This window comes from Rana temporaria, chromosome 2 (genome assembly GCF_905171775.1).
Source record: "Rana temporaria chromosome 2, aRanTem1.1, whole genome shotgun sequence".
In the NCBI taxonomy this organism is placed as follows: domain Eukaryota; kingdom Metazoa; phylum Chordata; class Amphibia; order Anura; family Ranidae; genus Rana; species Rana temporaria.
Genome location: NC_053490.1, coordinates 71,110,526 through 71,136,685, shown reverse-complemented (window position 1 = coordinate 71,136,685; position 26,160 = coordinate 71,110,526).

The following is a 26,160-nucleotide window of genomic DNA, read 5'->3' as shown; positions in this document are numbered from 1 at the left end:
GGGCCGCATGTGGCCCGCAGGCCGTAGTTTGAGGACCCCTGCTTTAAACAAAGCAAAAGTAACATTAAAAGAAATACTGTAGTGAACATATGCACGTTATATGAATAGTTAAGCCAATATTTGTTTATAATAAATGCATTTATATTTAATTTTTTGGCTGTAATTTTTGGTATTGATGCTGTCATTGAGCTGCACACAGCAATGACCAGACAAGTCTGCAATTCCTCTGCCAGGCACTCAGTAGCCAGTTTTTTTTCTTAAAGCAGAGCTCTGCTGAAAAAAAATTATTAAAAGCCAGCAGCTACAAATACTGCAGCTGCTGACTTTTAATATTAGGACACTTACCTGTCCTGGAGTCCAGCGCCGTCCGCAGCAGAGGACGAGCGATCGCTCGTCACTCTGCTGCCCCCCGCCATCCTCGGTGAGGGAACCAGGAAGTGAAGCGCTCCGGCTTCACTGCCCAGTTCCCTACGGCTGCACCTGCTGACTGGCTCCTGCTGTGCTCTGGGAGCCGAGTGTTCCCAGAACACAACAGGGGGGGGTGACTTCCTGCCTGCAGTCTGCCTGCAGACTGTGGCCGCAAGTGGGTGCAAATACCTGTCTTTAGACAGGTATCTGTACCCCCCTCCCCCTGAAAGGTGTCAAATGTGACACCGGAGGGGGGGAGGGTTCCGATCAGCGGGAGTTCCACTTTAGGGTGGAGCTCCACTTTAATATTTATTTATTTTATTATAGTCAGGGCACTGGAGGCATAGCTGCAGGGGAAAAAACTAAATCCATAGGCCATGGAGGTAGCCTTGCATTGGTAATTTGACCTCTTCTTGCTACCTCTACTCCTTCCCTTCCTCTTTCACCTTTACTTCCTCCACCACCTACTCTTCCTCCCCCTCCCTAACATTCACCTCATTCCTTTTCTCCTCCTCTGCTTATAGCATTACAGCCATGGTAAAAGTACCAGTCATTTGGGTACCATATGCATTAAGTGAGTGAGTGAGAAACTTGTATAGCGCAACACATTCAAACTGAATCGCCTCAAGGCGCTTGGTATCCATTTCCTACAACATTTTTTATTTTTTTTGCCTTCAGAATACATGGATTTTGAGGTTTTTTTCTGAAGGCCTCGTGATTCACTTCCGTTCGGATGCTGGTTGGTAAAGCGTTCCACAGTCTAGGTCCTTGGACTGTAAATCTTCGTTCTCCTTTGGACTTGTATCTAGCCTTGGGTATCTGGAGTAGGTTTTGGTTAGTAGAACGAAGAACGCGATTGGGGTTGTGACATTTAAATTTTTCACATAGATATTGGGGTGCACTTCTTAGAACACATTTGTGCATCAGGCATAGTGCTTTAAACGTAATTCTGTCTTTTACGGGCAACCAATGAAGGGATCTAAGGGAGGGGGAAATTGATTCCCAGGGTTTTTTACATGTTACAAGTCGTACCGCCGTATTCTGGACGACTTGTAGACGAGCAATTTGGTACTTTGGGAGTCCGAGGTAAAGGGCGTTTGCATAGTCAAGTATAGAGTTGATTATTGTTCCCACCACGACTGCTATGTCTTCTTTTGGTATAAAGGGAATGAGTCTGCGTAGCAGACGCAGCAGATGGTGGGATCCGCTGACTACTGAGCTTATTTTTGCATCCATTGTCATGTCGGAGTCAAAAGTGACTCAGAGACTTTTGACTTTGGTGCTAGGGGTAATGGTTTGTACCAAAATGGACGGGAGTGTCCATGTTGTCCTGGCAGGACTCTTTCTGTTGGCGTGGAGCAGATGAAGTTTTGTTTTTGAGCCATTAAGTTTAAGGATAACTCTCCGTCATCCAATTTTCAATCAAAGTAAGACATTTCTCTAGTCCGAGATAATGATTTTATTTTATTGCTGATGCGAAAGTAGAGTTGGGTGTCATCTGTGTAGGAGTGGTAGAGTAAATTCTGATTACTGATGATTTCGAAGAGAGGGCAAAGATAAATATTGAATAGTACGGGCGACAGGGGAGACCCCTGAGGGACTCCGCATGACACGGTACGTTCTTCAGAAGTGAAAGGCCCTAGTTTCACTATCTGTCATCGATTTTACAGAAAGGAGGCGAACCAACGTAGATCGGAGTCTGCCACTCTAGCTACTTCAGCTAGGCGAGTCAACAACAATTTGTGGTCTACTGTATCAAAAGCTGCGCTCAGGTCCAAGAGTACCGGAAGACAAGATTCTCCTTTGTCTGCTGCTTCGAGAGCGTCATCCCATATTTTGAGAAGTGCTGTTTCTGTTCCGTGACCAGGGCGGAAACCCGATTGAAGTGGATCCAGTAATTTGTGGATGTCTAAATGATGTTGTAGCTGTTGTTCTACTGCTTTCTCCATTATCTTGGAGAGAATGTTTAGGCCTGTTATGGGTCGACGATGATTTGGGTCTTTTGGGTCGAGGGTGTTTTTTTTTTAAATGGGTTTAATCATGCCTTGTTTCAGGGGGTCAGCACCACGCCTTCCTTAAAGGTAATGGAAAGGAAACATTTTTTTTTCTGAAATGACCGTTTACAGGGTATAGAGACAAAGGGCCAGATTCTCGTAGAATCCGTGGTGGCGTAGCGTAAGCCATTTACACTACGCCGTCGCAAATTACTGGAGCAAGTGCCGTATTCTCCAAGCACTTGCTCCGTAATTTGCGGCGGCGTAGTGTAAATGGCCCAGCGTAAGGCCGCGTAATTCAAAAGGGGCGGCTTGTATTTAAATTAAGCGCGCCCCCGCGCCGATCGAATTGCGCATGCGTAAAATAGCCCAGTGCGCATGCTCCAGCTCACGATGGAAAATGTCAATGACGCCGACGTGAGCGTCATTGACGCAAAGTCCTATTCGCGAACGACTTAGGAAAACAACGGAAAAAGACGACGCTGACCCGACGCCATACTTAACATGGCATACGACGGACCTTCGTAAACTTGCCCCTCATATAGCAGGGGCAAGTTTACGCTTATGGAAACGCCGTAAATTCACTGCGTCGTCCTCGCGTACGTTCGGGAATCTCGCGTAAATTAAATAGCTAATTTGCATAGACGACGGGGAAAACGACGAGGCGACACCTAGCGGCGGGAAAAGAATTGCATTTAAGATCTGACAGCGTAAGAGCCTTACGCCTGTCGGATCTAATGGATATCTATGCGTAACTGATTCTAAGAATCAGTCGCATAGATATGACGGCCCAGATTAGGACTTACGACGGCGTTGCGCCGTCGTAAGCCCTTTGAGAATCTGGGCCATAATAGTTAACTGATTCCTTTTAAAAATGATTAAAAATAGATAAAAATCAATCATATAATGTACCTACAGTTTCAGTTTCGTTTTTGCATGCTGTTTCCTGCTTGTGTGATGTACAGAGACTCAGAGCAAATACAGGGCAGTAATGGTTTGTAAAACGAAACTGATTGGTGTTGAGGGGTTTTAGACACACAGTAATCACACCTCCTTGATTAGTGACCACAGAGAGAAAGCTCCCAGTACTTTTTTCATCAGGGAAACAGACAACCAGGAAGTGTTCAGAACAGAGAAGGATTACAGCAACAAAAACGAACAATGAGGACATGAAACCAGGATTGCAGTAAGGTAAAGGAAGCTAGTTGGCTAAAAATTTGTTTTCCTTTAGTGACCCTTTAAGCGATTGGTTTATAAGGTGCATGATAGCCGGCGCAACAATATCAGGACATTCTTTTAACAGTTTGGTGGGGATGATATCATTAGGCGCTGTGCTGTCTCACAGGGTTCCAATTATGTTTTTGGTGGTGTCGATGGGTATGGGCTTTAGTCTGAATTTAATTGGTTGCGGCATTTTTGTGTAAATGTTGTCTTTTTGATTTACAGGGGAGTCGGTAGAGGTTTGCTTTTGCTGAATAGTTTCACAGATTTTTTCAATTTTGTTAATAAAATAATCCGATAATTCATTGCAAAATTCTTGTGATTCAAAATTCGGAGCCTCTAGGCAGGCTGGGTTCATGATCTGAGCGACTAAGTTAAATAGTTTGTGGGGACGGTTACGTGCTTTAGCGAGGATATTAGAGAAGTGATCTTTTAAAGATTTCTTTATGATATTTCTTGGTGATTAGTTTGTAAATTGTGTGGTTTTCCTCTGTTGGGCCTGTTCTTCAGGCTTCTTCCGCTCTTCTGCGTTCTTGCTTCAACAACTTGAGCTTGTCGTTGGACCAAACGGAGTTGTTTTTCCGGATGAGCATTCTGCGTTTTGGAGCTACTATGTCTGCTGTCTGTAGTAGAGCTTTGTTGATGGAGTTGAGTATTTATGCTGCTGTTTGGCGTGGTTCTGCTGTTTTTATTTTGTTCAATAATGTAGTTTTGAAGAGTTCCGAGTGGAGCTCTTCTGGGATCTTGTCCAGTGTGTTGTTAACGGGTTTGTTGGTTTCTTTAAGAGAGCGTTTATAGTGATTTTAAATTTGATTGCATGGTGATCTGTCCATGGAAGGGGCTCATTTCCAAGTATGTTAATATCCAAATCTTGTTTGAAGATAAGGTCGAGCGTGTGACCTGAAACATGTGTGGGCTCACATACTAGTTGCTGCAGACCTAGTCCTTCCAAGTGGTCAATGCAGGCGTCAGCGACGGGGTCCTGTGAGGAGTTGGCCCAGAGGTTGAAGTCCCCAAGTAGCAGGAGATGTTTGATGTTTAGGGTATAGGTGGAGATGAATTCCGTCAATGATGTGATGAGCTGCGTTTTTGGTCCAGGTGGTCTATAGCAGAGTAGTATGTGAACGGTGTCCTGGGGATTTGTTTGCAGTTGCAGAGTGAGAGTTTACATGAAAGGTAGTGACCTCTGTAGATCCGGTTTAGTGAGCGAGAGGTGAGCCTTGTAGATCACTGCTAGGCCTCCTCCTCTTTGTCCCACTCTGTTTTCTGTTAGAATACCATAGTTCTCTGGCACCAGTTCTCCTAGAATGGTGTTACAGCCAGCTTTCTGTAATGAAGAGACAGTCAATGTTGTGTTGAATGATGAAATCCTGGATTTCCTGTGCTTTACTGCGGATCTTGTGTTGATCAAGCCACATGCTATGTGTTTTAGCTGAAATGTCGGCGAACTTTTATTTATTGCCTTTGTTCTCCCTGTCTGATCCTCCTCCCGGGAGTGTTCCTCGGAAGTAATCACGTGACCGTCACGTGACCCGTGAGACTGGAACAGGCCTCATCCTGATGGCCACAGGATAAGTCTGAAGACTCCACACATTCTGCTATCTTCACTTCTAAGCAGCCCATGGATCCGGGACGAGGACTACAGGATGTTACAGATGAGCCTTCTTTCCTTACATTCTTGTAAGTGTGTTTTGTACAATGTGTCATTAAAAGAACCTCTTTAATACTGCACTTAGGTGGCGCTTCCTTTCTCTACCCCTCTTTTTTTTTACATACTGTTAGGCCACTGTACAATATCTTTGGCTATTGTCTCTAAAATAATGCACACAAATGTTTATTTCAAGATAAAAACGGACTTGTCTCTACCTCATATATTGCGGCCTAACCAAGCTGATTACATACTGTCCAGCTATTGTAAAATATTTGTAGGTTTTGACTTTCAGATAATACACAATTTTTTTTATTGCAAGTTAAAACTTGCCTTGTCTTTCTGTTCGCTGCCTATTCAAGTGCTCATGGACTGTCCCAGCTTCTAGTAAACACATATCTGAAGTCTATGTGAGAACCCCATGAAGAAATCATTTCGATGAAACATGTCGGGGAGTGATTACTGAAGTCACAACCGCACACCTAACTTTCTAAGCTTGAACGTGGAATGGTCTAATCTGCCACCAGCTCAATTACCTAAGCAGCAGCTCCAGTACACCTGCACAAGGGCTGTGAGTAACACTTGGGCTATTCGTTGGTCCGCTGTGACCACTAGTTCACCTGGAGGATATCTTTATTTTTTGTTTTACACCGTGTCAGTTTTTGGATTTATACACTGCTTGTAACAAGAGTTACCTTTGTGAGTGCATTCTATGGGAGATTTGTAGTGTGTTATTAAAAGTTGTGTTACAGTATCACACTATTGTGCTCTCTTTTTCTTATTTGCATATGGCTGTTATCTTGGAGTTTTCTTTTTGCTTCGGATCTCCATCTGTTTAACTGAATGCTCCACCCTATATGAAAAGAAGGAGTTCTATCAACTAAACTGAGGGGGTCAGTTAACAAGCCTGTGTGCCTAAACACGAAAGTGTCAGGCCATTTGTTGCGGTGAGTTTGCATTTCTGATGGGTGGTGGAAGCACGCAGTCACTGTGGTGTGGTGAAAGCACTTATTGAAGATCGGGAAGGATTTTTTCTTTTCCTTTGCTCTCCATTTATGAACTATTTATATATATTTTTTTGTTCACTTAGACAGTTCATGGACTTTATTTGCCAACCTGGTATTTTTTGATGCGATTTTTGCACGGATTTTTGGACACTTATATATTGACTCACTTAGAGGGTGGATTATTTATTTATTTTTCACTATGTCACTGTACCAATATTATATTTGTTGATATTTACATTTTCACATATTTTTTTGAGCGCTGTTTAATATCACATTTGGCACCTTATTTATAATAGGTATCACTGTATTTGCATATTAACTATTTTGGATTCTATAATTTTTAAAGCAGCAGCTCTTGCATATTTATTAATTTATTCATTTATTTTATAAATATCACTAGTGTTCACATTTATTCTCCAGCTACGCGCAGTGAGGGTGGCTCACATTAGACGGCCCTTATCTCCACCCCTTTTTTCTACTTCTGAAGTCTATATTTTGCATATTTTTGAACACACCTGGCTCCGCTGGGTGAACTAGGCAGCTGCCTAGGGCATACTGCAGCCTAGGGTGCAGCCAAAGCTGCTGGGTCCCCTCCAGAGGATCGGTTCCCCCCTGATGGGTGGTGGCTGGCGCGTTGCAGAGTGTAGGCGAATAACACCGCTCCTTCTGGCTGGCTGCTGGTGCAGAGTCGCTGGGCAGAGAGAAGGAGCAGGCAGACCGCCTTCCCCCGGAGCCATGGGCGACCGTGAAGCCATGTCAGCTCTCTGCCCGCCTCCCTAGGAGGAGAGTTCTGGTGCTAAAATTATTGAATTAATTTAGATTTTTTTGGAGGGTAGTGGGGGTGCAAAATAGTCTAGCACTGGCCCCGTTTATGGAATAATAGTGGATGCAGGGACAGGAGAGGCTTCTGAAAATGTGGGGTTGTAGTTCTGACATGTTTTTATGTACTCTGCTTTGACATTTTATTAAACTTTTAACACAATTCAGTACTTATTTGTAGGTCTTGACTTTCAGATAATGCATTCAAATTTTTGAGATAAATTTGCCTTGTCTTTCTATGTGCTACCTATTGAAGTGCTTACAAACTGTCCTGATGCTAGCCAATTTCTAGTAAACACATACTATTTTTGATATTTATGGAATAATAGTAGATACAGAGACCTGGAGAGACTTCAGGAAATGTGGGGTTGTAGTCCTGAAATGTTTTTGGGCACTTTGCTTTGACATTTTATTAAGCAATTCATTAAACAGTTGAAGTACTGCAAAAAAGAAGCTTGTAAAATATATTTTGCAGTACTGCAAAAAAAAAGCCAATAAAATATTAAATTGTTGAGCCACTGGCCAATTTGAGGTCGGAAAATTTAGTTTTATTTTTTAAGAGCAAATGCTCCCATAGCTTTTAGATGCTTTGTGGTTGCTACTTCTAGGGGTAAATGTAAGCTTATTATTACTTGATTAGAAAAAAAGTTAAAATAAATCAGATTGGGATGGTGCTGGTGTGTTAAGCCAAATGTAAAAATTCTATAAATCTATTAAATATTCAAGTCTCGTACACACGACTGATTTTCCCTGCAGGAAAACTGCCAGGAGAGCATTTGCCCGGGAATCCCGGCTGTGCGTATGCTCCCTAGCAGTTTTCCTGTCAGGAAAACTGCCCGGGAGAACCTGCTCTCTATTTTCCCGTTGGGATTCCCGGCAGAGTGTTTCCTGCTGAGAAAATCGGTCGTCTGTATGCTTACCTGTCCGAGGTAAACCCGCGCATGCTCGATAAGACTTCAACGTGTGTGCGGTAACATACAAGATTAGTGTGGGGTGTAGCAAGATGGCGGGGACGGCATCGAATGTGACGAGTGCTGGCTCGTCGTAGTCGATGATGTCACCGCGTTCTTGCCATTCAAAAGAACAACGGCTCTTTTGAGTGGCCGTCTATATGCACGGCTTTGCAAGGCAAGCTTGCCAGGAATCCGGTCAGGAAAACCAACAGACAATGTGATTCCAGAATACTGCATTGCTGACACTGTCCATGGAAATCCTACTGTTCTGTAACACCATATATATCTTAAAGGCATTCCTCAAGCATGTAATTTAAAGAATTTGTTTTTTTGCGTGATTCATCAACAGAACCCTTTCCTCACTGTACAATATGTTTTTAAATGCTTGCTTTGTCAAATGTGCCCCATGGCAGTGGTCAAGTTCCCATACCCTTTTTTTATTTATTTACAAAAGTTTGCCTATTAGCTTTGAAAATGGACAGGAATTAGTATTAAAGTGGTTGTAAACCCACTATTTGGACTTTTACCTACAGGTAAGCCTATAACAAGGCTTACCTGTAGGTAAGGAGAATATCTCCTAAACCTGCACGGTTTAGGAGATATTCCCCCCGCAATGCGGGCGGCGCATGCGCAGGGGGGAATCCACGGCTGAAGGACCGGCATCCGCCGGACCCTGCCGATTTTAAATCTCCCGCGCGCACGCGCGGGAGTGACGTCATCGCCGCTCCAGCCAATCACAGCGCTGGAGCGGCGATACCCGGAAGACACGCCGGAGCAAGATGACATCCTGCTCGGCGTGGACCAGGTAAGTGGTACACACCTCGTTCCGAGGTAAGTATTTCATAATAGGCTAGTATGCGGTGCATACTAGCCTATTATGCCTTTTGCATTGCAGGTTTGGGGAAAAAAAAAAAAGTGTATGCGGTTTACAACCGCTTTAAAGTGTTACTAAACATATGATTTCATTTCACAAATACCATACTGGTGGCCCCACAATAGGGATAACACTTTTTGTGGAAGGGAGTTTAATAAGACACTCATTAAATCGAGAAGAGAAGAGGGTTAGCCTTAAACTGCGTAAAGGGTTCTTTACTGTAAGAGCGGCAAGGATGTGGAATTCCCTTCCACGTGCAGTGGTTTCAGCAGGGAGCATCGATAGTTTCAAAAAACTATTAGCTAAGCACCTGAACGACCGCAACATACAGGGATATACAATGTAATACTGACATATAATCAAACATAGATTGGACTTGTGTCTTTTTTCACCCTCACCCACTATTTAAAGCGGAGGTTCACCCAAAAAACAAGTAGATAACATTACATCCAGTATACCTCAAACATGTACAGTATGCCGTTTTTTTTTGGGGGGGGGGGTGTACATACGGTATTATCTGTATTTTCCTCCCGGCTTCCGGGTACTCACTCCTGCGGGACTGGGCGTTCCTGTGCAGTGCCGCAATGTCATTTGGGACTTCGCCCAAATGATTGACATGCCTGAGAAAAACTCCCACCGGCGGATAAGGCGCGTCACGACTTTCCAAAAATAGCCGAACTGCGTGTCGAGTCGAGCCTGCGCACCAACTAGGAGCCGTGTAGAGCTGACTGCGCAGGCGCCGTATAGAGCCGACTCGCAGTACGGCTATTTTCTTAAAATCATGACGCGCCTTATCCGCCGGTGGGAGTTTTTCTCAAGCACGTCAATCATATGGGCGAAGTCCCAGAACACATTGCGGCACTGCACAGGAACGCCCAGTCCCGCGGGAGTGAGTACCCGGAAGCCGGGAGGAAAATACAGATAATACCGTATGTACACCCCCCCCCCCCCAAAAAAAAATAAACGGCATACTGTACATGTTTGAGGTATACTGGATGTAATGTTATATATTTGTTTTTTGGGTGAACCTCCACTTTAACTATGTGACCTGGCTAGCTCTGAGAACAAGAAACTATTCTCTCCAGCATACAAGACACAATTGTGCATGTGCAGGTTGGCTACTCTGTCGGTGTAAGCTGGCTTTCTCCAGATAGACAAGTGTAGGAGGGAAGGATCTGTGCATACAGGATAAAACAGCCTTTTTACACAATGCAAAGGATTAACCCCTTAAGTTCCACAGTGAGTATAACAAGCATTCTATGCTAAATACACAGACAGGTTTTACTGTTGTGGGTTTAGTAACACTTTAAGAATCACCCAAAATCGACTTTAGTGGGGGTGGATGTTAAATTTGGGTTTTGCAAATATGAAGCAGGATTCAATGAACTACACTCAAATCAAACCCGGACAGATTTGTTCATCCCTACTGATAAAAAAGGCTTTTCTTACGTATATAGGATATGTTTTCATTTGTGCAATGCCAAGTTTAAACTCAAGAGGGCTGCAGAACTCTGAAGCAAGAAAAAGATAATAGTAACAGTACTGGCAATATCTTATAATTACTATTGTAGTCTTGCCTAAGTTTTAAGCTTGCTTTCTGTGCAGCAAGGGTCAGCATTTTCAATAACGAAATATCTTGTCAAGATGGATTTTGGGCTTAAAATGACATATATCAACTTACACCTCTGGACTGTACAGGGTGTAGAAGCATTAAAAAGAAAACCCTTATGAGATATAAACTATTTTATATATTGTCATGCACACAGATATGCAATGCATTTCGCAGTTATTCATTGCGGCGAAACACAATTGAACCCATTTATTACTAAATGCGTTTCCTGCGTAAGTGCATTGCAGTACCATTTATTTTCAATGACCGCCCAATGCATTAAGGGCACTACAGAGTGTTGCATTGAAAAAAAAAAGTTCTGGTGCTTTTTTCTTTTATACTCTGGTGTGTCTGCAGCTAATTTAAATGAATTGGTTACCTTAATGAAACACGGGTTAACATGTGACATAACGTACACTAACACAACAGACATTAATTTAAAAGGTATGAGGGGAGCCCTAGATATTGGTGCACCCTTATTAAATTAGAAAAGCTAAACAAAAACATTTAGAATTTGGGAAATGCAGCTAAGAAAAAGCAAAAAATAATATGGGAAAAAATTGTTTTTTCTAAATCATTTGCGTTTATTTTAATAAAAATGTTTAGAAAGGAATTTTTAAACCACTTCCCACCCGTGAAATAGCCGAATGACGGCTACAGCGCAGGCTTACTTTGCTGGAAGGGCGTCTATTGACGTACTCCCATGATCGCGCTGCCTGCGTGCCCCCTGCGGTGTGCGGGCAGGTTGCTCTGTGATCGCTGAGTCCTTTGGACTCAGATGATCACAGATCTTGTTAAAGGACCAATAACAGTGGCTCTTTACCACGTGATCAGCTGTGTCCAATGATAGCTGACCACAGATGTAAACACAAGCTGGTAGTCTGCACTGATAATTGGGCACTGATTTTCAGTGCAGTCCCAACAGTGCAAACCAATGCTGCCAATCAGTGCTCATTAGTGCCTCCTCATCAGTGCCACCTATCAGTACAGCCTTATCTGTCCCTCCTCACCAGTACCCCCTCCTCAGTGCCCATCACTTCAGCCTCATCAGTGAAGGAGAAAAATTACCTGTTTGCAAAATTTTATAACAAAGTATAAAAAGAAATTAAAATGTTTGGTCTTTTTTCGTTTGTTTAGCAAAAAAGTAAAACCCAGTGGTGATTAAATAGCACCAAAAGAAAGTGTATTTGTGTGAAAATATACATCAAGACTATCAGATATTTGGCATTTTTTTAAGTCCTGTAAATTGAATAGGAATCTGACACTTTAACACATCTGGGAATTGTGGATCCTACTGTTTTTGCCACAATCGTGGTCACCGAGCTATGACCCTCGAAGCTCGATTTTTTTTTTTTTATGTTCATGGCAGGCTCTGCCTTCACCTGTCTCCCCTGCTGTACTCTATACAGTCCTGATAAATGGTTATCCCTGACTCACTGGCAAGTGCAAGTTGACAAACCCTTTGTGCAGTCTATGCTAAAGTAAAGGGGTCAGAGGAAGCTATTTTAATTTCCATAAAAGTTATAGACTATCCTTTTTCTAGTTTTATCCATTTCCCTTGTGTATTCTCCCATTCTGTAACAATGATTTCAATAAATGTGTTGCATGCCTTACTGTAGGGGGCAGTCTTGGGCAAAGTATAATGACTGTAAACTTAGAACATTCGTGCTCATTTTTCTTAAAGTATTAAATCACTTTGGGTAACAGAACATTTTTAAAGCCCCATTCTGGTTCTGTTAATTTTGTTATAAATGTCACCCAGATGTTTAAAAAAGCTCACGTTGCAATACTTTCTTTTAATCTGACATTTTCCTTTGCAGTACCTCTTATAAGCCACAAGAGGCCTTCTGGCTTGAACAAAGCCCAGAAGCCTGAGCACTAGCCTAAAGCCCTGTACACATGATCGGTCCATCCGATGAGAACGGTCTGATGGACCATTTTCATTGGTTAACCGATGAAGCTGACTGATGGTCAGTCGTGCCTACACACCATCGGTTAAAAAAACGATCGTGTCAGAACGCGGTGATGTAAAACTACAACGACGTGCTGAAAAAAACGAAGTTCAATGCTTCCGAGCATGCGTCGACTTGATTCTGAGCATGCATGGATTTTTAACCGATGGACGTGCCTACAAACGATCGTTTTTTTTCCTCTATCGGTTAGGTATCCATCTGTTAAATTTAAAACAAGATTGCTTTTTTTTAACCTATGGATAATTAACCGATGGCGCCCCCACACGATCGGTTTGGTCCGATGAAAACTGTCCATCAGACCGTTCTCATCGGTTTGACCGATCGTGTGTACGCGGTGACATCGCCATGGTGCCCTCCATTTAAAATATACAGACACTGTCTGCCTAAGTAAGAACTTGCCTGGAAGCAAGGAGAAACAGGTCCCATTTTCTTTTTTTGCACATGTTCATTTCTTTTTCGATTACATTTCTCGCACGATTCTCCCATCATTGATTAGAAAATTATTTGTTTTTAAAAAAAAATCCAACATGTCCGATTATTAAAATTCAATGGCCGCACGAAAATCGGCTGTTGCAGCCCACTAATGGTGCGAAATACCAACGAAAATAATTAGATAAGATTTTCAAAAGAAAATTCTTTCGAAATTCGACCTATGTATGACCTGCCTTATGCCGCGTACACACGATAGGTTAAACCGATGAGAATGGTCTGATGGACCGTTTTCATCGGTCAAAACCGATCGCGTGTGGGCGCCATCGGTTATTTAACCATTGGTTAAAAAAAAGGCAACTTGTTTTAAAATTAACCGATGGATTCCTAACCGGTTAAAAATCCATGCATGCTCAGAATCAAGTCGACGCATGCTTGGAATCATTGAACTTATTTTTTTTCAGCACGTCGTTGTGTTTTACGTCACCGCGTTCTGACACGATCGGATCTTTAACCGATGGTGTGTAGGCGCGACGGACCATCAGTCATCTTCTTCGGTTAACTGATGAAAACGATCTATCGGTCCGTTCTCATCGGATGGACTGATCGTGTGTACGCGGCATTAGTCTTCAGCTATTTATGCATTCCTGGGGAGGAGCCTAGTTTCAAGGCCCACGATATACGCAAGTGTACATCCCTCCTCCTTCCCTGTCACCCCGAATGTAAATCCCAGCTTTTCTATTGGCCATTGAGGCAAGGCATTTCACAGCTTAATCAAGGTGGCTGGGGATTAGTGACTGGAGATGGCCTGGGCTTATTGTGCACCTAGATTAGCTATATAGGGGTAGATTCACGTAGATCGGCGTTTCTTTGTGCGGGCGTAACGTATCCTATTTACATTCCGCCTCCGCAACTTTTACAGGCAAGTGCCGTATTCTTAAAAGAAAGTTGCGGCGGCGTAGCGTAAATAGGCCGGCGTAAGCCCGCCTAATTCAAATAGTGAAGAGGTGGGCGTGTGTTATGTAAATTAGGCTTGACCTGACGTGATTGACGTTTTTCCCGAACAGCGCATGCGCCGTCCGTGGAATTTCCCAGTGTGCATTGCTCCAAAGTACTCCGCAGGGACGTCATTGGTTTCGACATGAACGTAAATGACGTCCAGCCCCATTCACGGACGAATTACGCAAACAACGTAAAAAATTCAAAATTTGACGCGGGAACGACGGCCATACTTAACATTGGTATGCCGCACTTACGCCACCATATAGCAGGGGTAACTATACGCCGGGAAAAGCCTAACGTAAACGGCGTAAATGTACTGCGTCGGCCGGGCGTACGTTCGTGAATTTGCATATCTTCCTGATTTACATATTTCGACGCATAAATCAGCATACACGCCCCTAGCGGTCAGCGGAAAAATGCAGTTACGATCCAACGGCGTAAGAGACTTACGGCGGTCGGATCTAATAGAAATCTATGCGTAACTGATCCTATGAATCAGGCGCATAGATACGACCGGCCGGACTCAGAGATACGACAGCGTATCTGGAGATACGCCGTGGTATCTTCTCGCTGAATCTACCCCATAGACCATAGTTATTTGCCCCTTTCTTTTATACAGACAACTAGGTATGGTTCCCAACTGAAAACAAATGAACAATTTAATTCCTGCATTAACTGAAAATGGTTATTGTAAGAGGTGTTTTGGCCAGACTGCAAATAAATGAAAACATATAGGGACCTTTTACATTTCTTTTACACTACTACTGTATGTACTGCAGCAAGGGTAAAAAACACTGTATTGCCAGCACATAGGAGAGTCAGACCATTGTTCTCTCACATAAAGCAGCAGGCTGGCTCTCACATGGTATGATTTGGCCCCTGAACCTTGCTTCGGTACAAGCGCTGGTGACTGAAGCAAAGTTTAGGCAGCTTGACAGACAGCTGGAGAGTCAGGCTGCTGCTTTGTGTGTGAAGCCTCGTACACATGACCGAGTTTCTCGGCAAAAACCAGCAAGAAACTTGCTGGTTTTTTTTTTTGCCGAGGAAACCGGTCGTGTGTACATTTTCGACGAGGAAACTGTCGAGGATCTCGTTGAGCCAAAAAGAGTGAAAGCTCTCTATTTCCTCGACGGGAATGGGGAATTTGGCTCACCGAGATCCTCGACAGCCTAACAAGGAACTCGACGAGCAAAACGATGTGTTTCGCCCGTCGAGTTTCTCGGTCGTGTGTACGAGGCTTTAGAGCTGCGGTCTGGCTCTCCTATATGCTGGCAGCACGTTTTTTAGTAAGTTAGTATGAAATGAAAGGGCTAGATTTCAGGGAAGATCAACAGTTAATTTTCTGTTGCTGCAGAAAAAGTAATTAGTCTTGAAAAAAAAGACAATTAAGGCAATTACCACATCTACTGCCTTGTACACACGATCGGAATTTCCGATGAAAAAAGCCAGACGGAATTTTTTCATCGGATATTCCCGCAGTGTGTGGGCACCATCTGACTTTTTTCCGTCGGAGTTTAGAAATAGAACATGTTTTATTTTTTTTTACGATGGAAAAAAATCCTTCCGGAACTTACCATCGTCTGAGTGGAACTCCGACGGAGACAAAAACCATGCATTCTCTGAATCAAGTCGACGCATGCTCGGAAGCATTGAACTTCATTTTACTTGGCTCGTCGTAGTGTTTTACGTCACCGCGTTTTGGATGGTCGGAATTTGGTCTGACAGTGTATGCAAGACAGCTTGAACAGAATTCCGACGGAAAATTCCATCGTATTTTATCCCATTGGAAATTCTGATTGTGTGTACAGGGCATAAGAACTGAAAAACGTCAGTATCTCACTTGTTTGCCCTTGGGTTTAAATGCACTTTAATGTTTACAAGTTTTACTGTTGTTCAGGAGGCACCAGGGATGGGAGATCTGTCTTCCAGGGGAAGCCAGCATTTTCAAGGTGTTAGTAGCCTACTAAAACTTCATTACTGTTGTGCATTCCTTTACTATGTGAAATCTATACTGTTGTGTCCATTATGGATTTCCTTTAGAACACTATAATGTATTACCATACATCCCAACATTTTGAGATGAGAATGAGGGACACCTACTTGCAAACGTATGTAGGCATAGGACATGCCCCCTGTCACACTCCCTTAAAGGAGAATTAACCCCAAAAAAAGGTTACCGTATTTATCTGCGTATACCGTGCACTTTTTTGCCCTGAAATTCAGGGCAAAATCGTGGGTGCGCGATATACGCCGATACCCGCTTCCCGCGACGAGTTTGAACTACTGCGCCGGCATATACCGAGCGCAGTACACTCGTGTATAGTCGGGCAGGCTCGGCTCCTCTCGCAGGACGCACAGGACGTGACCTCGAGAGGAGCCGAGCCTGCCCAACTATACACAAGTGTACTGCGCTCGGTATATGCCGGCGCAGTAGTTTAAGCTCAGCGCGGGAAGAGGGGATCGAGTGGGGAGGACATCGCTGAAGGACGCCGGACCCGACGAGGAGGACACCAGCGGCAGACGGACGCCGGACCCGGCGAAGCCGCCGATGGACGCTGCGCAAGACACCAAAACTGTAAGTACTAAAATCTTTTTTTTTTTACAGGAATGCAGGTCCACTTTAGGGGTGCGCGCTATACGCCGGAGCGCGCAATACCCCGATAAATACAGTAATTAAATCCATAAGGGCTTTTTTTTACCACTACTATTCCTTTATATTGACTTTTAAAATTTACAAATGTAGCAATTTATAATTAGGATGAAAGATTTCGCACTGGGAAACACTTTTTGCATTACTACAAAAAAATAGTCTAAGCATTTTCCCACATTGAGTTTTCTGTGGGTAAGTGACCAGAACGGTGTTTGGATAGTGTGTTGAGTTTAACATGTTCCCATTAAGTATCAGTATTTATTATAAGCAACCAGTGTGGGAATAATTATCTGAAGACATTAGAAGGAGCATAGTATTATTTTCTGTAAAGTTAGACAAAACAGAATTGTAGTATACTCTATGACTATAGTGCAGATCCCTGTACTGCCTGCTTGTGGGATTTTCTGGAAATGTGGATTCTCAGTAGCTAGGGCAGAGGGAGTACTGTGATATGGAAACATAGAAAATCGAGCCAGTTCTCTTTTTTTTTTTTTTTTTACTATCTATGAAGAAAACACCAACTGAAAAGTTCCCAGCCGAATTGAGTTTAACTACTTCAGCCCTGGAGGATTTGGCTGCTAAATGGCCGGGCCACTTTTTGCGTTTCGGCACTGCGTCGCTTTAACTGACAATTGCTTGGTCGTGGAACGTGACTCCCAAACACAATTGACATCCTTTTTTTATCCCCACAAATAGAGCTTTCTTTTGGTGGTATTTGATCACCTCTGCGGTTTTTATTTTTTGCGCTATAAACAAAAATAGTGCGTCAATTTTGAAAAAAAAGCAATATTTTTTACTTTTTGCTATACTAAATATCCCCAAAAAATATATAAAACATTTTTTTTTCCTCAGTTTAGGCTGATATGTATTCTTCTACATATTTTTGGTAAAAAAAATCACAATAAGCGTATATTGATTGGTTTGAGCAAAAGTTATAGCGTCTACAAAATAGGGGATAGTTTTATGGCACTTTTATTATTATTATTATTATTTTTTAACTAGTTATGGCGGCGATCTGCGATTTTTATTGTGACTGCAACATTATGGCCGACACATCGGACACTTTTGATGCTAATTTGGGACCATTCACATTCACATTTGGGACCATTCACATAAAAATGCACTGATTACTGTATAAATGTGACTAGCGGGGAAGAGGTTAACCAGTAAGAGGCAGGGAAGGGGTTAAGTGTGTCCTAAGGATGTGTTCTAACTGTGAGGGGCGGGGCTTACTGTGACACGACACTGTTCACTGCTCCCGATTACAGCGAGCAGACGATCAGTGTTGTGTCACCGGGTCACGGAACGGCAGAATGGGGGGATGCCTTTGTAAACAAGGCATCTCCCTGTTCTGCCTAATGACATGACACTGATCGTCTGCTCGCTGTCATCGGGAGCAGTGATCAGTGTCGTGTCACAGTAAGTCTCGCCCCCTCACCGCAGTGTTGCGATGCTGTGGTTTGCATTTCAACCTGCCACACTGAAAATAGGTACTGCATGCAATACTTTTTTTAGCACATACAACCACAATGCAGTAGTGTGAACTGGCTTCATAGAAAAATCGCTCTGATTAGGCATTGAGATTGTGCTGGGCAAGGCTGCCCATTACAGCCCAACGCAAATGGTGTGACCTCCCCCCTGGATACTTGGGTGGCAGTAAGGTGGACCATGTATGTCAGTAAGCAGTAAGGTTATTTTGTTGTTTTCTTATGTTTTTCTGTTTTTCTCCTGTGCATAGAGAACATAGGGCCAGATTCTCAGAGACTTACGTCGGCGTATCAGTAGAAATGCCGTCGTAAGTCCGAATCTGCGCCGTCGTAAATTTAAGCGTATTCTGGAAACCAGATACGCTTAAATTAAGCTAAGATACGAGCAGGGTAAGTCTCCTATGCCGTTGTATCTTAGGGTGCATATTTACGCTGGCCGCTAGATGGCGCTTCCGTTGAGTTCGGCATTGAACATGCAAATTAATAGATACGCCGATTCACGAACGTACGTGCGCCCGTCGCAATTAGTTACGCCGTTTACGTTAGAGATACGCCGGCGTAAAGATAAAGCTGGTCTCTAGGTGGCGCTTCCAATGCAAAGTATGGACGTAGGAACAAGCGTATCTTTTTACGTTGTTTGCGTAAGTCGTACGCGAATAGGGCTGTGCGTAAATTACGTTCACGTCACAGGCATTGAGCCGACGTATCTTTGGGCGTAAATACGATGTGATACTGAGCATGCGCGCGCATGCGTCGTTCGTTCGGCCATGCATCTACATGGGGTCAAGCCTCATTTAAATACAACACGCCCCCTACAGCCTACTTTGAATTACGCGCGCTTACGCCGGCCCATTTACGCTACGCCGCCGTAACTTAGGAGGCAAGTGCTTTGTGAATACAGCACTTGCCTCTCTAAGTTGCGGCGGCGTAGCGTAAATACGGTACGCTACGCCCGCGCAACGTAGATCGGCCGTACGTGAATCTAGGCCATAGTCTTTGGAAATAAATTGTGCATGTGCTTCACTAAGATCTGGTATTTGCTGCGCCTGTTTAAAGCGTTGTAGACTCATCCAGGGAGTCGCACACAACTGGCTGCTGAGCGAATCCCTGACAATATATACCGTTTATATATCATGGAGCAGATCGTCAAGCTTTTTCTTTACGGCTATACACAAAATAAAGGCTAATTGTAAGGACACAAAAAAGAGCTTTAGAAAATAAATTATCTTCTAATTTAAAAAGATCTCAGAATACATCCTGCTTCCCGATTTTCCTATTATTCTTTAGAAAACATGTATTCGCCGGCAGCCTTTGCCTGGAAACGCAACGGATTCTACATGTCCATTCAAAAGCTTTTAACAAATATTTTCTCAGAGGCTGAAAGGCGGCTCTGGAAAAAAAAAAAAACCTCCATGTTTACAAACAGACAATGACGTTCTTGATGACATGTGTGGCTCAGATAACACGGGCTTATCAAAATTCAGGGACAACCTGAGAGTAGTATTTGTAAATGGCTAATATGTGCATTATAGAATCATTTCCTGTAAGTCAGCGCACCTTATTGGAGGTGACTAATCCAAAACAAACCTGACCTTAGAAACAAGTGCAACCAGGCTTTTTAATGTTTTATCTGCATTTCTTTTAGAAGCATACGTTTATTATCATGTTTGGGTATCTTTTTTTAAACGTCTTAGCTTTTACACTTTTTTTTTGTTTAACCATTTAACCACTTCCATACCGGGTACTTACGCACCTTCCTGCCCAAGCCAATTTTCAGCTTTCAGCACTGTCGCACTTTGAATGACAATTGCGCGGTCGTGCTACACTGTACCCAAACAATTTTTTTATCATTTTGTTCCCACAAATAGAGCTTTCTTTTGGTGGTATTTGATCATTTCTGCGGTTTTTATTTTTTGCGCTATAAACAAAAGAAAAGCAACAATTAAAAAAAAAAAAACACTATTTTTTACTTTATTTATTAAATATCACAATTTTCTAAAAAAAAACATTTTTTTCCCTCAGTTTAGGCCGATACGTATTCTTCTACATATTTTTGGTAAAAAAAAATCGCAATAATCATATATTGATTGGTTTGCACAAAAGTTATAGCGTCTACAAAATAGGTAATAGATTTATGGCATTTTTATTTTATTAATTTTTTACTAGTATTGGCGGCGATTTGCGATTTTTTTACTGTCACCGTGACATTGCGGCGAACACATCGGACACTTTTGACATGTTTTTAGGACCATTCACATTTATACAGCGATTAATGCTATAAATATGCATTGATTACTGTGTAAATGTGACTGGCAGGGAAGGGGTTAACCACTAGGGGGCGTTGAAGGGGTTAATATGTTCCCTAAGATGTGTTATAACTGTAGGGGGGAGGGGACTCTCAAGAGGGAGGAGACCGATGTGTGTTCCTCTGTACTGGGAACACACATTGGTCTCCTCACCGCTGACAGGAGGTGGATCTGTGTGTTCACACACACAGATCCACACTCCTGCCGTGATTACCGACAATCGCGGGCACCCGGCGGCAATTCGCGGCCGCCGGGCACCCGCGCCGGGTCACGAGCGTTGCCGCGCGCGCGACTCAGATCGCCGGGAACGCAGGACGTCATATGAGGTCCACCCGGATCGAGGAGGGGTTCCTGCCGCCGTCATTTTACAATGACGCGGTAGGGATGTGGTTAAGTCCCTGGGCCTTTTTCTCCCTTTAACGCCCTTGAGTTCCAGAGTGTTTTTTTACAATATTTAGTTCAACACCTTTTAGCTTGTATAATCTACAACATAATTTACATTGTTTCTTTCAGGACTGAGATAGATAACTATAGAGACCTACAGTGCCTTAAAAAGTATTCATACCCCTTAAAATTTTCCACATTTTGTCATGTAACAACCAAAAAGGTAAATGTATTTTATGTGATAGACCAACACAAAGTGGCACATAATTGTGTAGTGAAAGGAAAATGATAAATGGTTTTCAATTTTTTTTCAAAAAAATATGTGAAAAGCGTGCATTTGTATTCAGCCCCCCCCTGAGTCAATACTTTGTAGAACCCCCTTTCGCTGCAATTAGAGCTGCGAGTCTTTTTGGGATGTCTCTACCAGCTTTACACATCAATAGAGACATTTTTGCTCATTCTTCTGTGCAAAATAGCTCAAGCTCTGTCAGATTGGATGGCAAGTGTCTGTGAACATCAATTTTCAATTCTTGCCACAGATTCTCAATTGGATTTAGGTCGGGACTTTGACTGGGCCATTCTTTTTTTTTTTCTCATTCAAATTTAAGTTTATTTTCAATAAAAGAAGAATATACAATTAAATTAAAATATCGGGATATATGTCAATAGCATACAGAAATATAATCAATTAAACGTATTTCATATCAATCATTCCCTTCTTACTAACCGCCTCTTATACCTAGTAATTCCATATGCTCATTACCATGTGATAAGAGGAAGGCAGTATACATAAGCATAAAGAATAAAGTAATCTAAAATAATAATTTATATTTAAAAAAGAAAAAGGAAATCTTTATATATTAAGAAAGACTGGGCCATTCTAACACATGAATATGCTTTGATCTAAACCATTCCATTGTAGCTCTGGCTGTATGTTTAGAGTTGTTGTCCTGCAGGAAGGTGAACGTCCACCCCAGTCTCAAGTAAACAGGTTTTCTTCTAAGATTGGCCTGTATTTAGCTCCATCCATCTTCCCATTAACGCTGACCAGCTTCCCTGCTGAAGAAAAGCATCACCGCAACATCACCGTGTTTTATGGTGGGGATGGTGTGTTCAGGTTGATGTGAAGTGTTATTTTTCCACCAAACATAGCATTTTGCTTTTAGGCCAAAAAGTAAAATTTTGGTCTCATCTGACCAGAGCACCTTCTTCCACCTGTTTGCTGTGCCCCCCACATGGCTTCTCACAAACTGCAAACAGGACTTCTTATGGCTTTCTTTAAACAATGGCTTTTTTCTTGCCACTCTTCTTTTAAGGCCAGATTTGCACCGTGCACGACTAAGGCCTAGTACACACGAGAGGATTTATCCACGAATACGGTCCAGCGGACCGTTTCCGCGGATAAATCCTCTAGAGGATTTCAGCGGATTTGGATCCGATGGAGTGTACTCACCATCGGATCGAAATCCGCGCCGAAATCCCCTCACGATGACGTGTCGCGCCGTCGCCGCGATGATGACGCGGCGACGAGCGCATATAAGGAATTCCACGCATGCGTCGAATCATTACGACGCATGCGGGGGATCCCTTCGGACGGATTGATCTGGTGAGTCTGTACAGACCAGCGGATCAATCCGTTGGGATCGATTCAAGCGGATAGATTTGTAGACATGTCTACAAATTTTTATCTGCTGGAATCGTGAAATTCCCGCGGATAAATATCCGCAGGAATGTACACACCATAGAATCTATCCGCTGAAACCGGTCCGCTGAGATTTTTCAGCGGATGGATTCTATGGTGTGTACGGGGCCTTATAGTTGTCCCGTCGACAGATTCTACCACCAGAGCTGGGAATCTCTGCAGCTCCTCCAGAGTTACCATGGGCCTCTTGTCTGCTTCTCTGATTAATGCTCTCCTTGACCGGCCTGTCAGTTTAGGTGGACCACCATGTCTTGGTAGGTTTGCAGTTGTGTCAACCTCTTTCCATTTTCGGGTGATGTATTGAACAGTGCTTCGTGAGATGTTCAAAGCTTCAGATATTTTTTATAACCTAACCCTGCTTTAAACCTCTCCACAACTTTATCCTTGACCTGTCTGATATGTTCCCTGGCCTTCATGATGCTGTTTGTTTACTAAGGTTCTCTAACAAACCTATGAGCGCTTTACTGAACAGCTGTATTTATACTGAGACGCTGGTGGCAGAGGGGGATGCTGGCAGAGGGGGATGGTGGTGGCAGAGGGGTGGTGGTGACAGAGGGGGATGGTGGCAGGGGGTGATGGTGGCAGAGGGGGGGGATGGTGCATTGGTGGCAGAGGGGTGGTGGTGGCAGAGGGGGGTTGTGGTAGAGGAAGATGGTGGCAGGGTGTGATGGTGGCAGAGAGGGGTGGAGACCGAGGGGGGTGGAGGCAGGGTGTGATGGAGGCAGGGTGTGATGGTGGCAGGCGGTGTTAGTGGCAGGGGGCGATGGTGACAGGTGATGGAGGCAGGGGGTGATTGGTCTAAATAATTTGCCCTTATTATGTCGAAAATAACAAAAATATGTTTTTTTTTACCTTAAGATCTACTATTATCTAATAATTCATTTTGGGTGTCGTGCCAGTAAATGTCTATCTGGTAGGTTGGCAACACTGCTACCCCTATACATATCTGTCACAGTGCCCCCATAAAACATCTGTACCAGTGCACAAAAAAATCTGCAATAGTGTACCATTGTGACTCAACCTCTGTCAGTGTCCGCCGGTGGCTGATCAACATCTGTCAGTGTACCAGTGTCCCTCCCCGTGCTCACGTGAAAAGGCGAATGCACATGTTAGTCACGTACGCATACGTAAACAGCGGTTGCACCACACATGTGAGGTGTCGCCACGAATGTCAGAACAAGAGAAATAGTTCTATTTCTCTTGTTCATTAAATGTAGTTATGTGTTAGTGTGTAAAATTGCTTTAGAAAAACTGCTGCGCAAATACTGTGTGACATAAAAATTTGCAATACCCACCATTTTATTCTCTAGGGCCTCTGCTACAAAAATATATAATGTTTGGGGGTTCTTGCAAAAATACTGATTTTTACTTGTAACCAAAAAGTGCTAAGGCTGGGTTCACACTAGAGAGCGCAGCGACTCACAACAGGAGTCTAGTGCGTCTCCATTCACCGCTTCAGGTCAGACTTTAGCCCAAATTTTGGGCTGAATTCGGAACTGAAACAGACCAAAAGACACACAGGACCCCATGTGGAGAAACCTTCATCCAATTCGCAATAGTGTGAACCCAGCCTTAAAGTGGATAATGGCTGAAGGTGCTTTTTGGATGTTGCGCTTCTCTATGTGGCCAGGCTGTGAAAAAGTCTCACATATGTGGTATTGCAAAACTCAGGAAGAGTTGCAGAATGTGTTTTGGGGTGTAGTTGAAAGTATGCATATGCTGTGTGTGAGAAAAACTTTTCCAAAGAATTGTGGGAAAAAATTACAACTTCACAAAACTTGTCATGCTTCTTACTAAATACCTTGGACTTTCTACTTTCCAAAAAGGGGTCATTTGGGGAATATTGATCACACATCGGGTAACATCAATGTTCAATGATTGCTACCATAGCTTGTGGACTATATAACTTTCACACAGACCAGACCAGACTTTCACACAGATTTGGGTTGTTTTTACCAAAGAAATGTAGCTGTATAAATTCTGGTAAAAAATTATGAGGAGAAATTACTTTTTTTTTAATAACAGAAAGTACGAATTTATTTTATTTTTTAAATGTTGCCCTTTTTTCATTTGTAACACAAAAATAAAAACCCCAGTGGTGATTAAATACCACCAAAAGAAATCTGGCTGATCAACATCTGTCAGTGTACCAGTGTCCCTCCCCGTGCTCACGTGAAAAGGCGAATGCACATGTTAGTCACGTACGCATACGTAAACAGCGGTTGCACCACACATGTGAGGTGTCGCCACGAATGTCAGAACAAGAGAAATAGTTCTAGCACCAGACCTCCTGAGTAACTCTAAACTGGTAACCAATAAAGGCTTATAAAGCGTTGCCTATGGAGATTTTCAAATACCGAAGTTGTGTGCAAATTTAAAGTGTGATATGTTTGGTATCCATTTATCCTGCGCAACACCATATTTTATATTTTACCGAAAATTATATTGTCTCTGTGTCTCTTTGAAATTCATTAAAATGTAGTTATGTGTTAGTGTGTAAAATTGCTTTAGAAAAACTGCTGCGCAAATACTGTGTGACATAAAAATTTGCAATACCCACCATTTTATTCTCTAGGGCCTCTGCTACAAAAATATATAATGTTTGGGGGTTCTTGCAAAAATACTGATTTTTACTTGTAACCAAAAAGTGCTAAGGCTGGGTTCACACTAGAGAGCGCAGCGACTCACAACAGGAGTCTAGTGCGTCTCCATTCACCGCTTCAGGTCAGACTTTAGCCCAAATTTTGGGCTGAATTCGGAACTGAAACAGACCAAAAGACACACAGGACCCCTGCAGGGATGTGAATTCGGAACTGAAACAGACCAAAAGACCAAAAGACACACAGGACCCCTGCAGATCTCCTGCTATGTGAATTGGATGTGGAGAAACCTTCATCCAATTCGCAATAGTGTGAACCCAGCCTTAAAGTGGATAATGGCTGAAGGTGCTTTTTGGATGTTGCGCTTCTCTATGTGGCCAGGCTGTGAAAAAGTCTCACATATGTGGTATTGCAAAACTCAGGAAGAGTTGCAGAATGTGTTTTGGGGTGTAGTTGAAAGTATGCATATGCTGTGTGTGAGAAAAACTTTTCCAAAGAATTGTGGGAAAAAATTACAACTTCACAAAACTTGTCATGCTTCTTACTAAATACCTTGGACTTTCTACTTTCCAAAAAGGGGTCATTTGGGGAATATTGATCACACATCGGGTAACATCAATGTTCAATGATTGCTACCATAGCTTGTGGACTATATAACTTTCACACAGACCAGACCAGACTTTCACACAGATTTGGGTTGTTTTTACCAAAGAAATGTAGCTGTATAAATTCTGGTAAAAAATTATGAGGAGAAATTACTTTTTTTTTAATAACAGAAAGTACGAATTTATTTTATTTTTTAAATGTTGCCCTTTTTTCATTTGTAACACAAAAATAAAAACCCCAGTGGTGATTAAATACCACCAAAAGAAATCTCTATTTGTGTGAATAGTACAGTATTGCACATTCAAAGTGTGATAGCCCTGAAAGCTGAAAATTGGCCTGGGTAGGAAGGGGGTGAAAGTACCCAGTATTGAGGTAGTTACTTAATTTCGTATATTCGTTTTCTAACAAATTCCCAAAAATTATTGACTGATTCAAATTCTGTGAAAAAACACAAAAAACAGCGTGGGGTCCCCCAATGCATCCGGGGC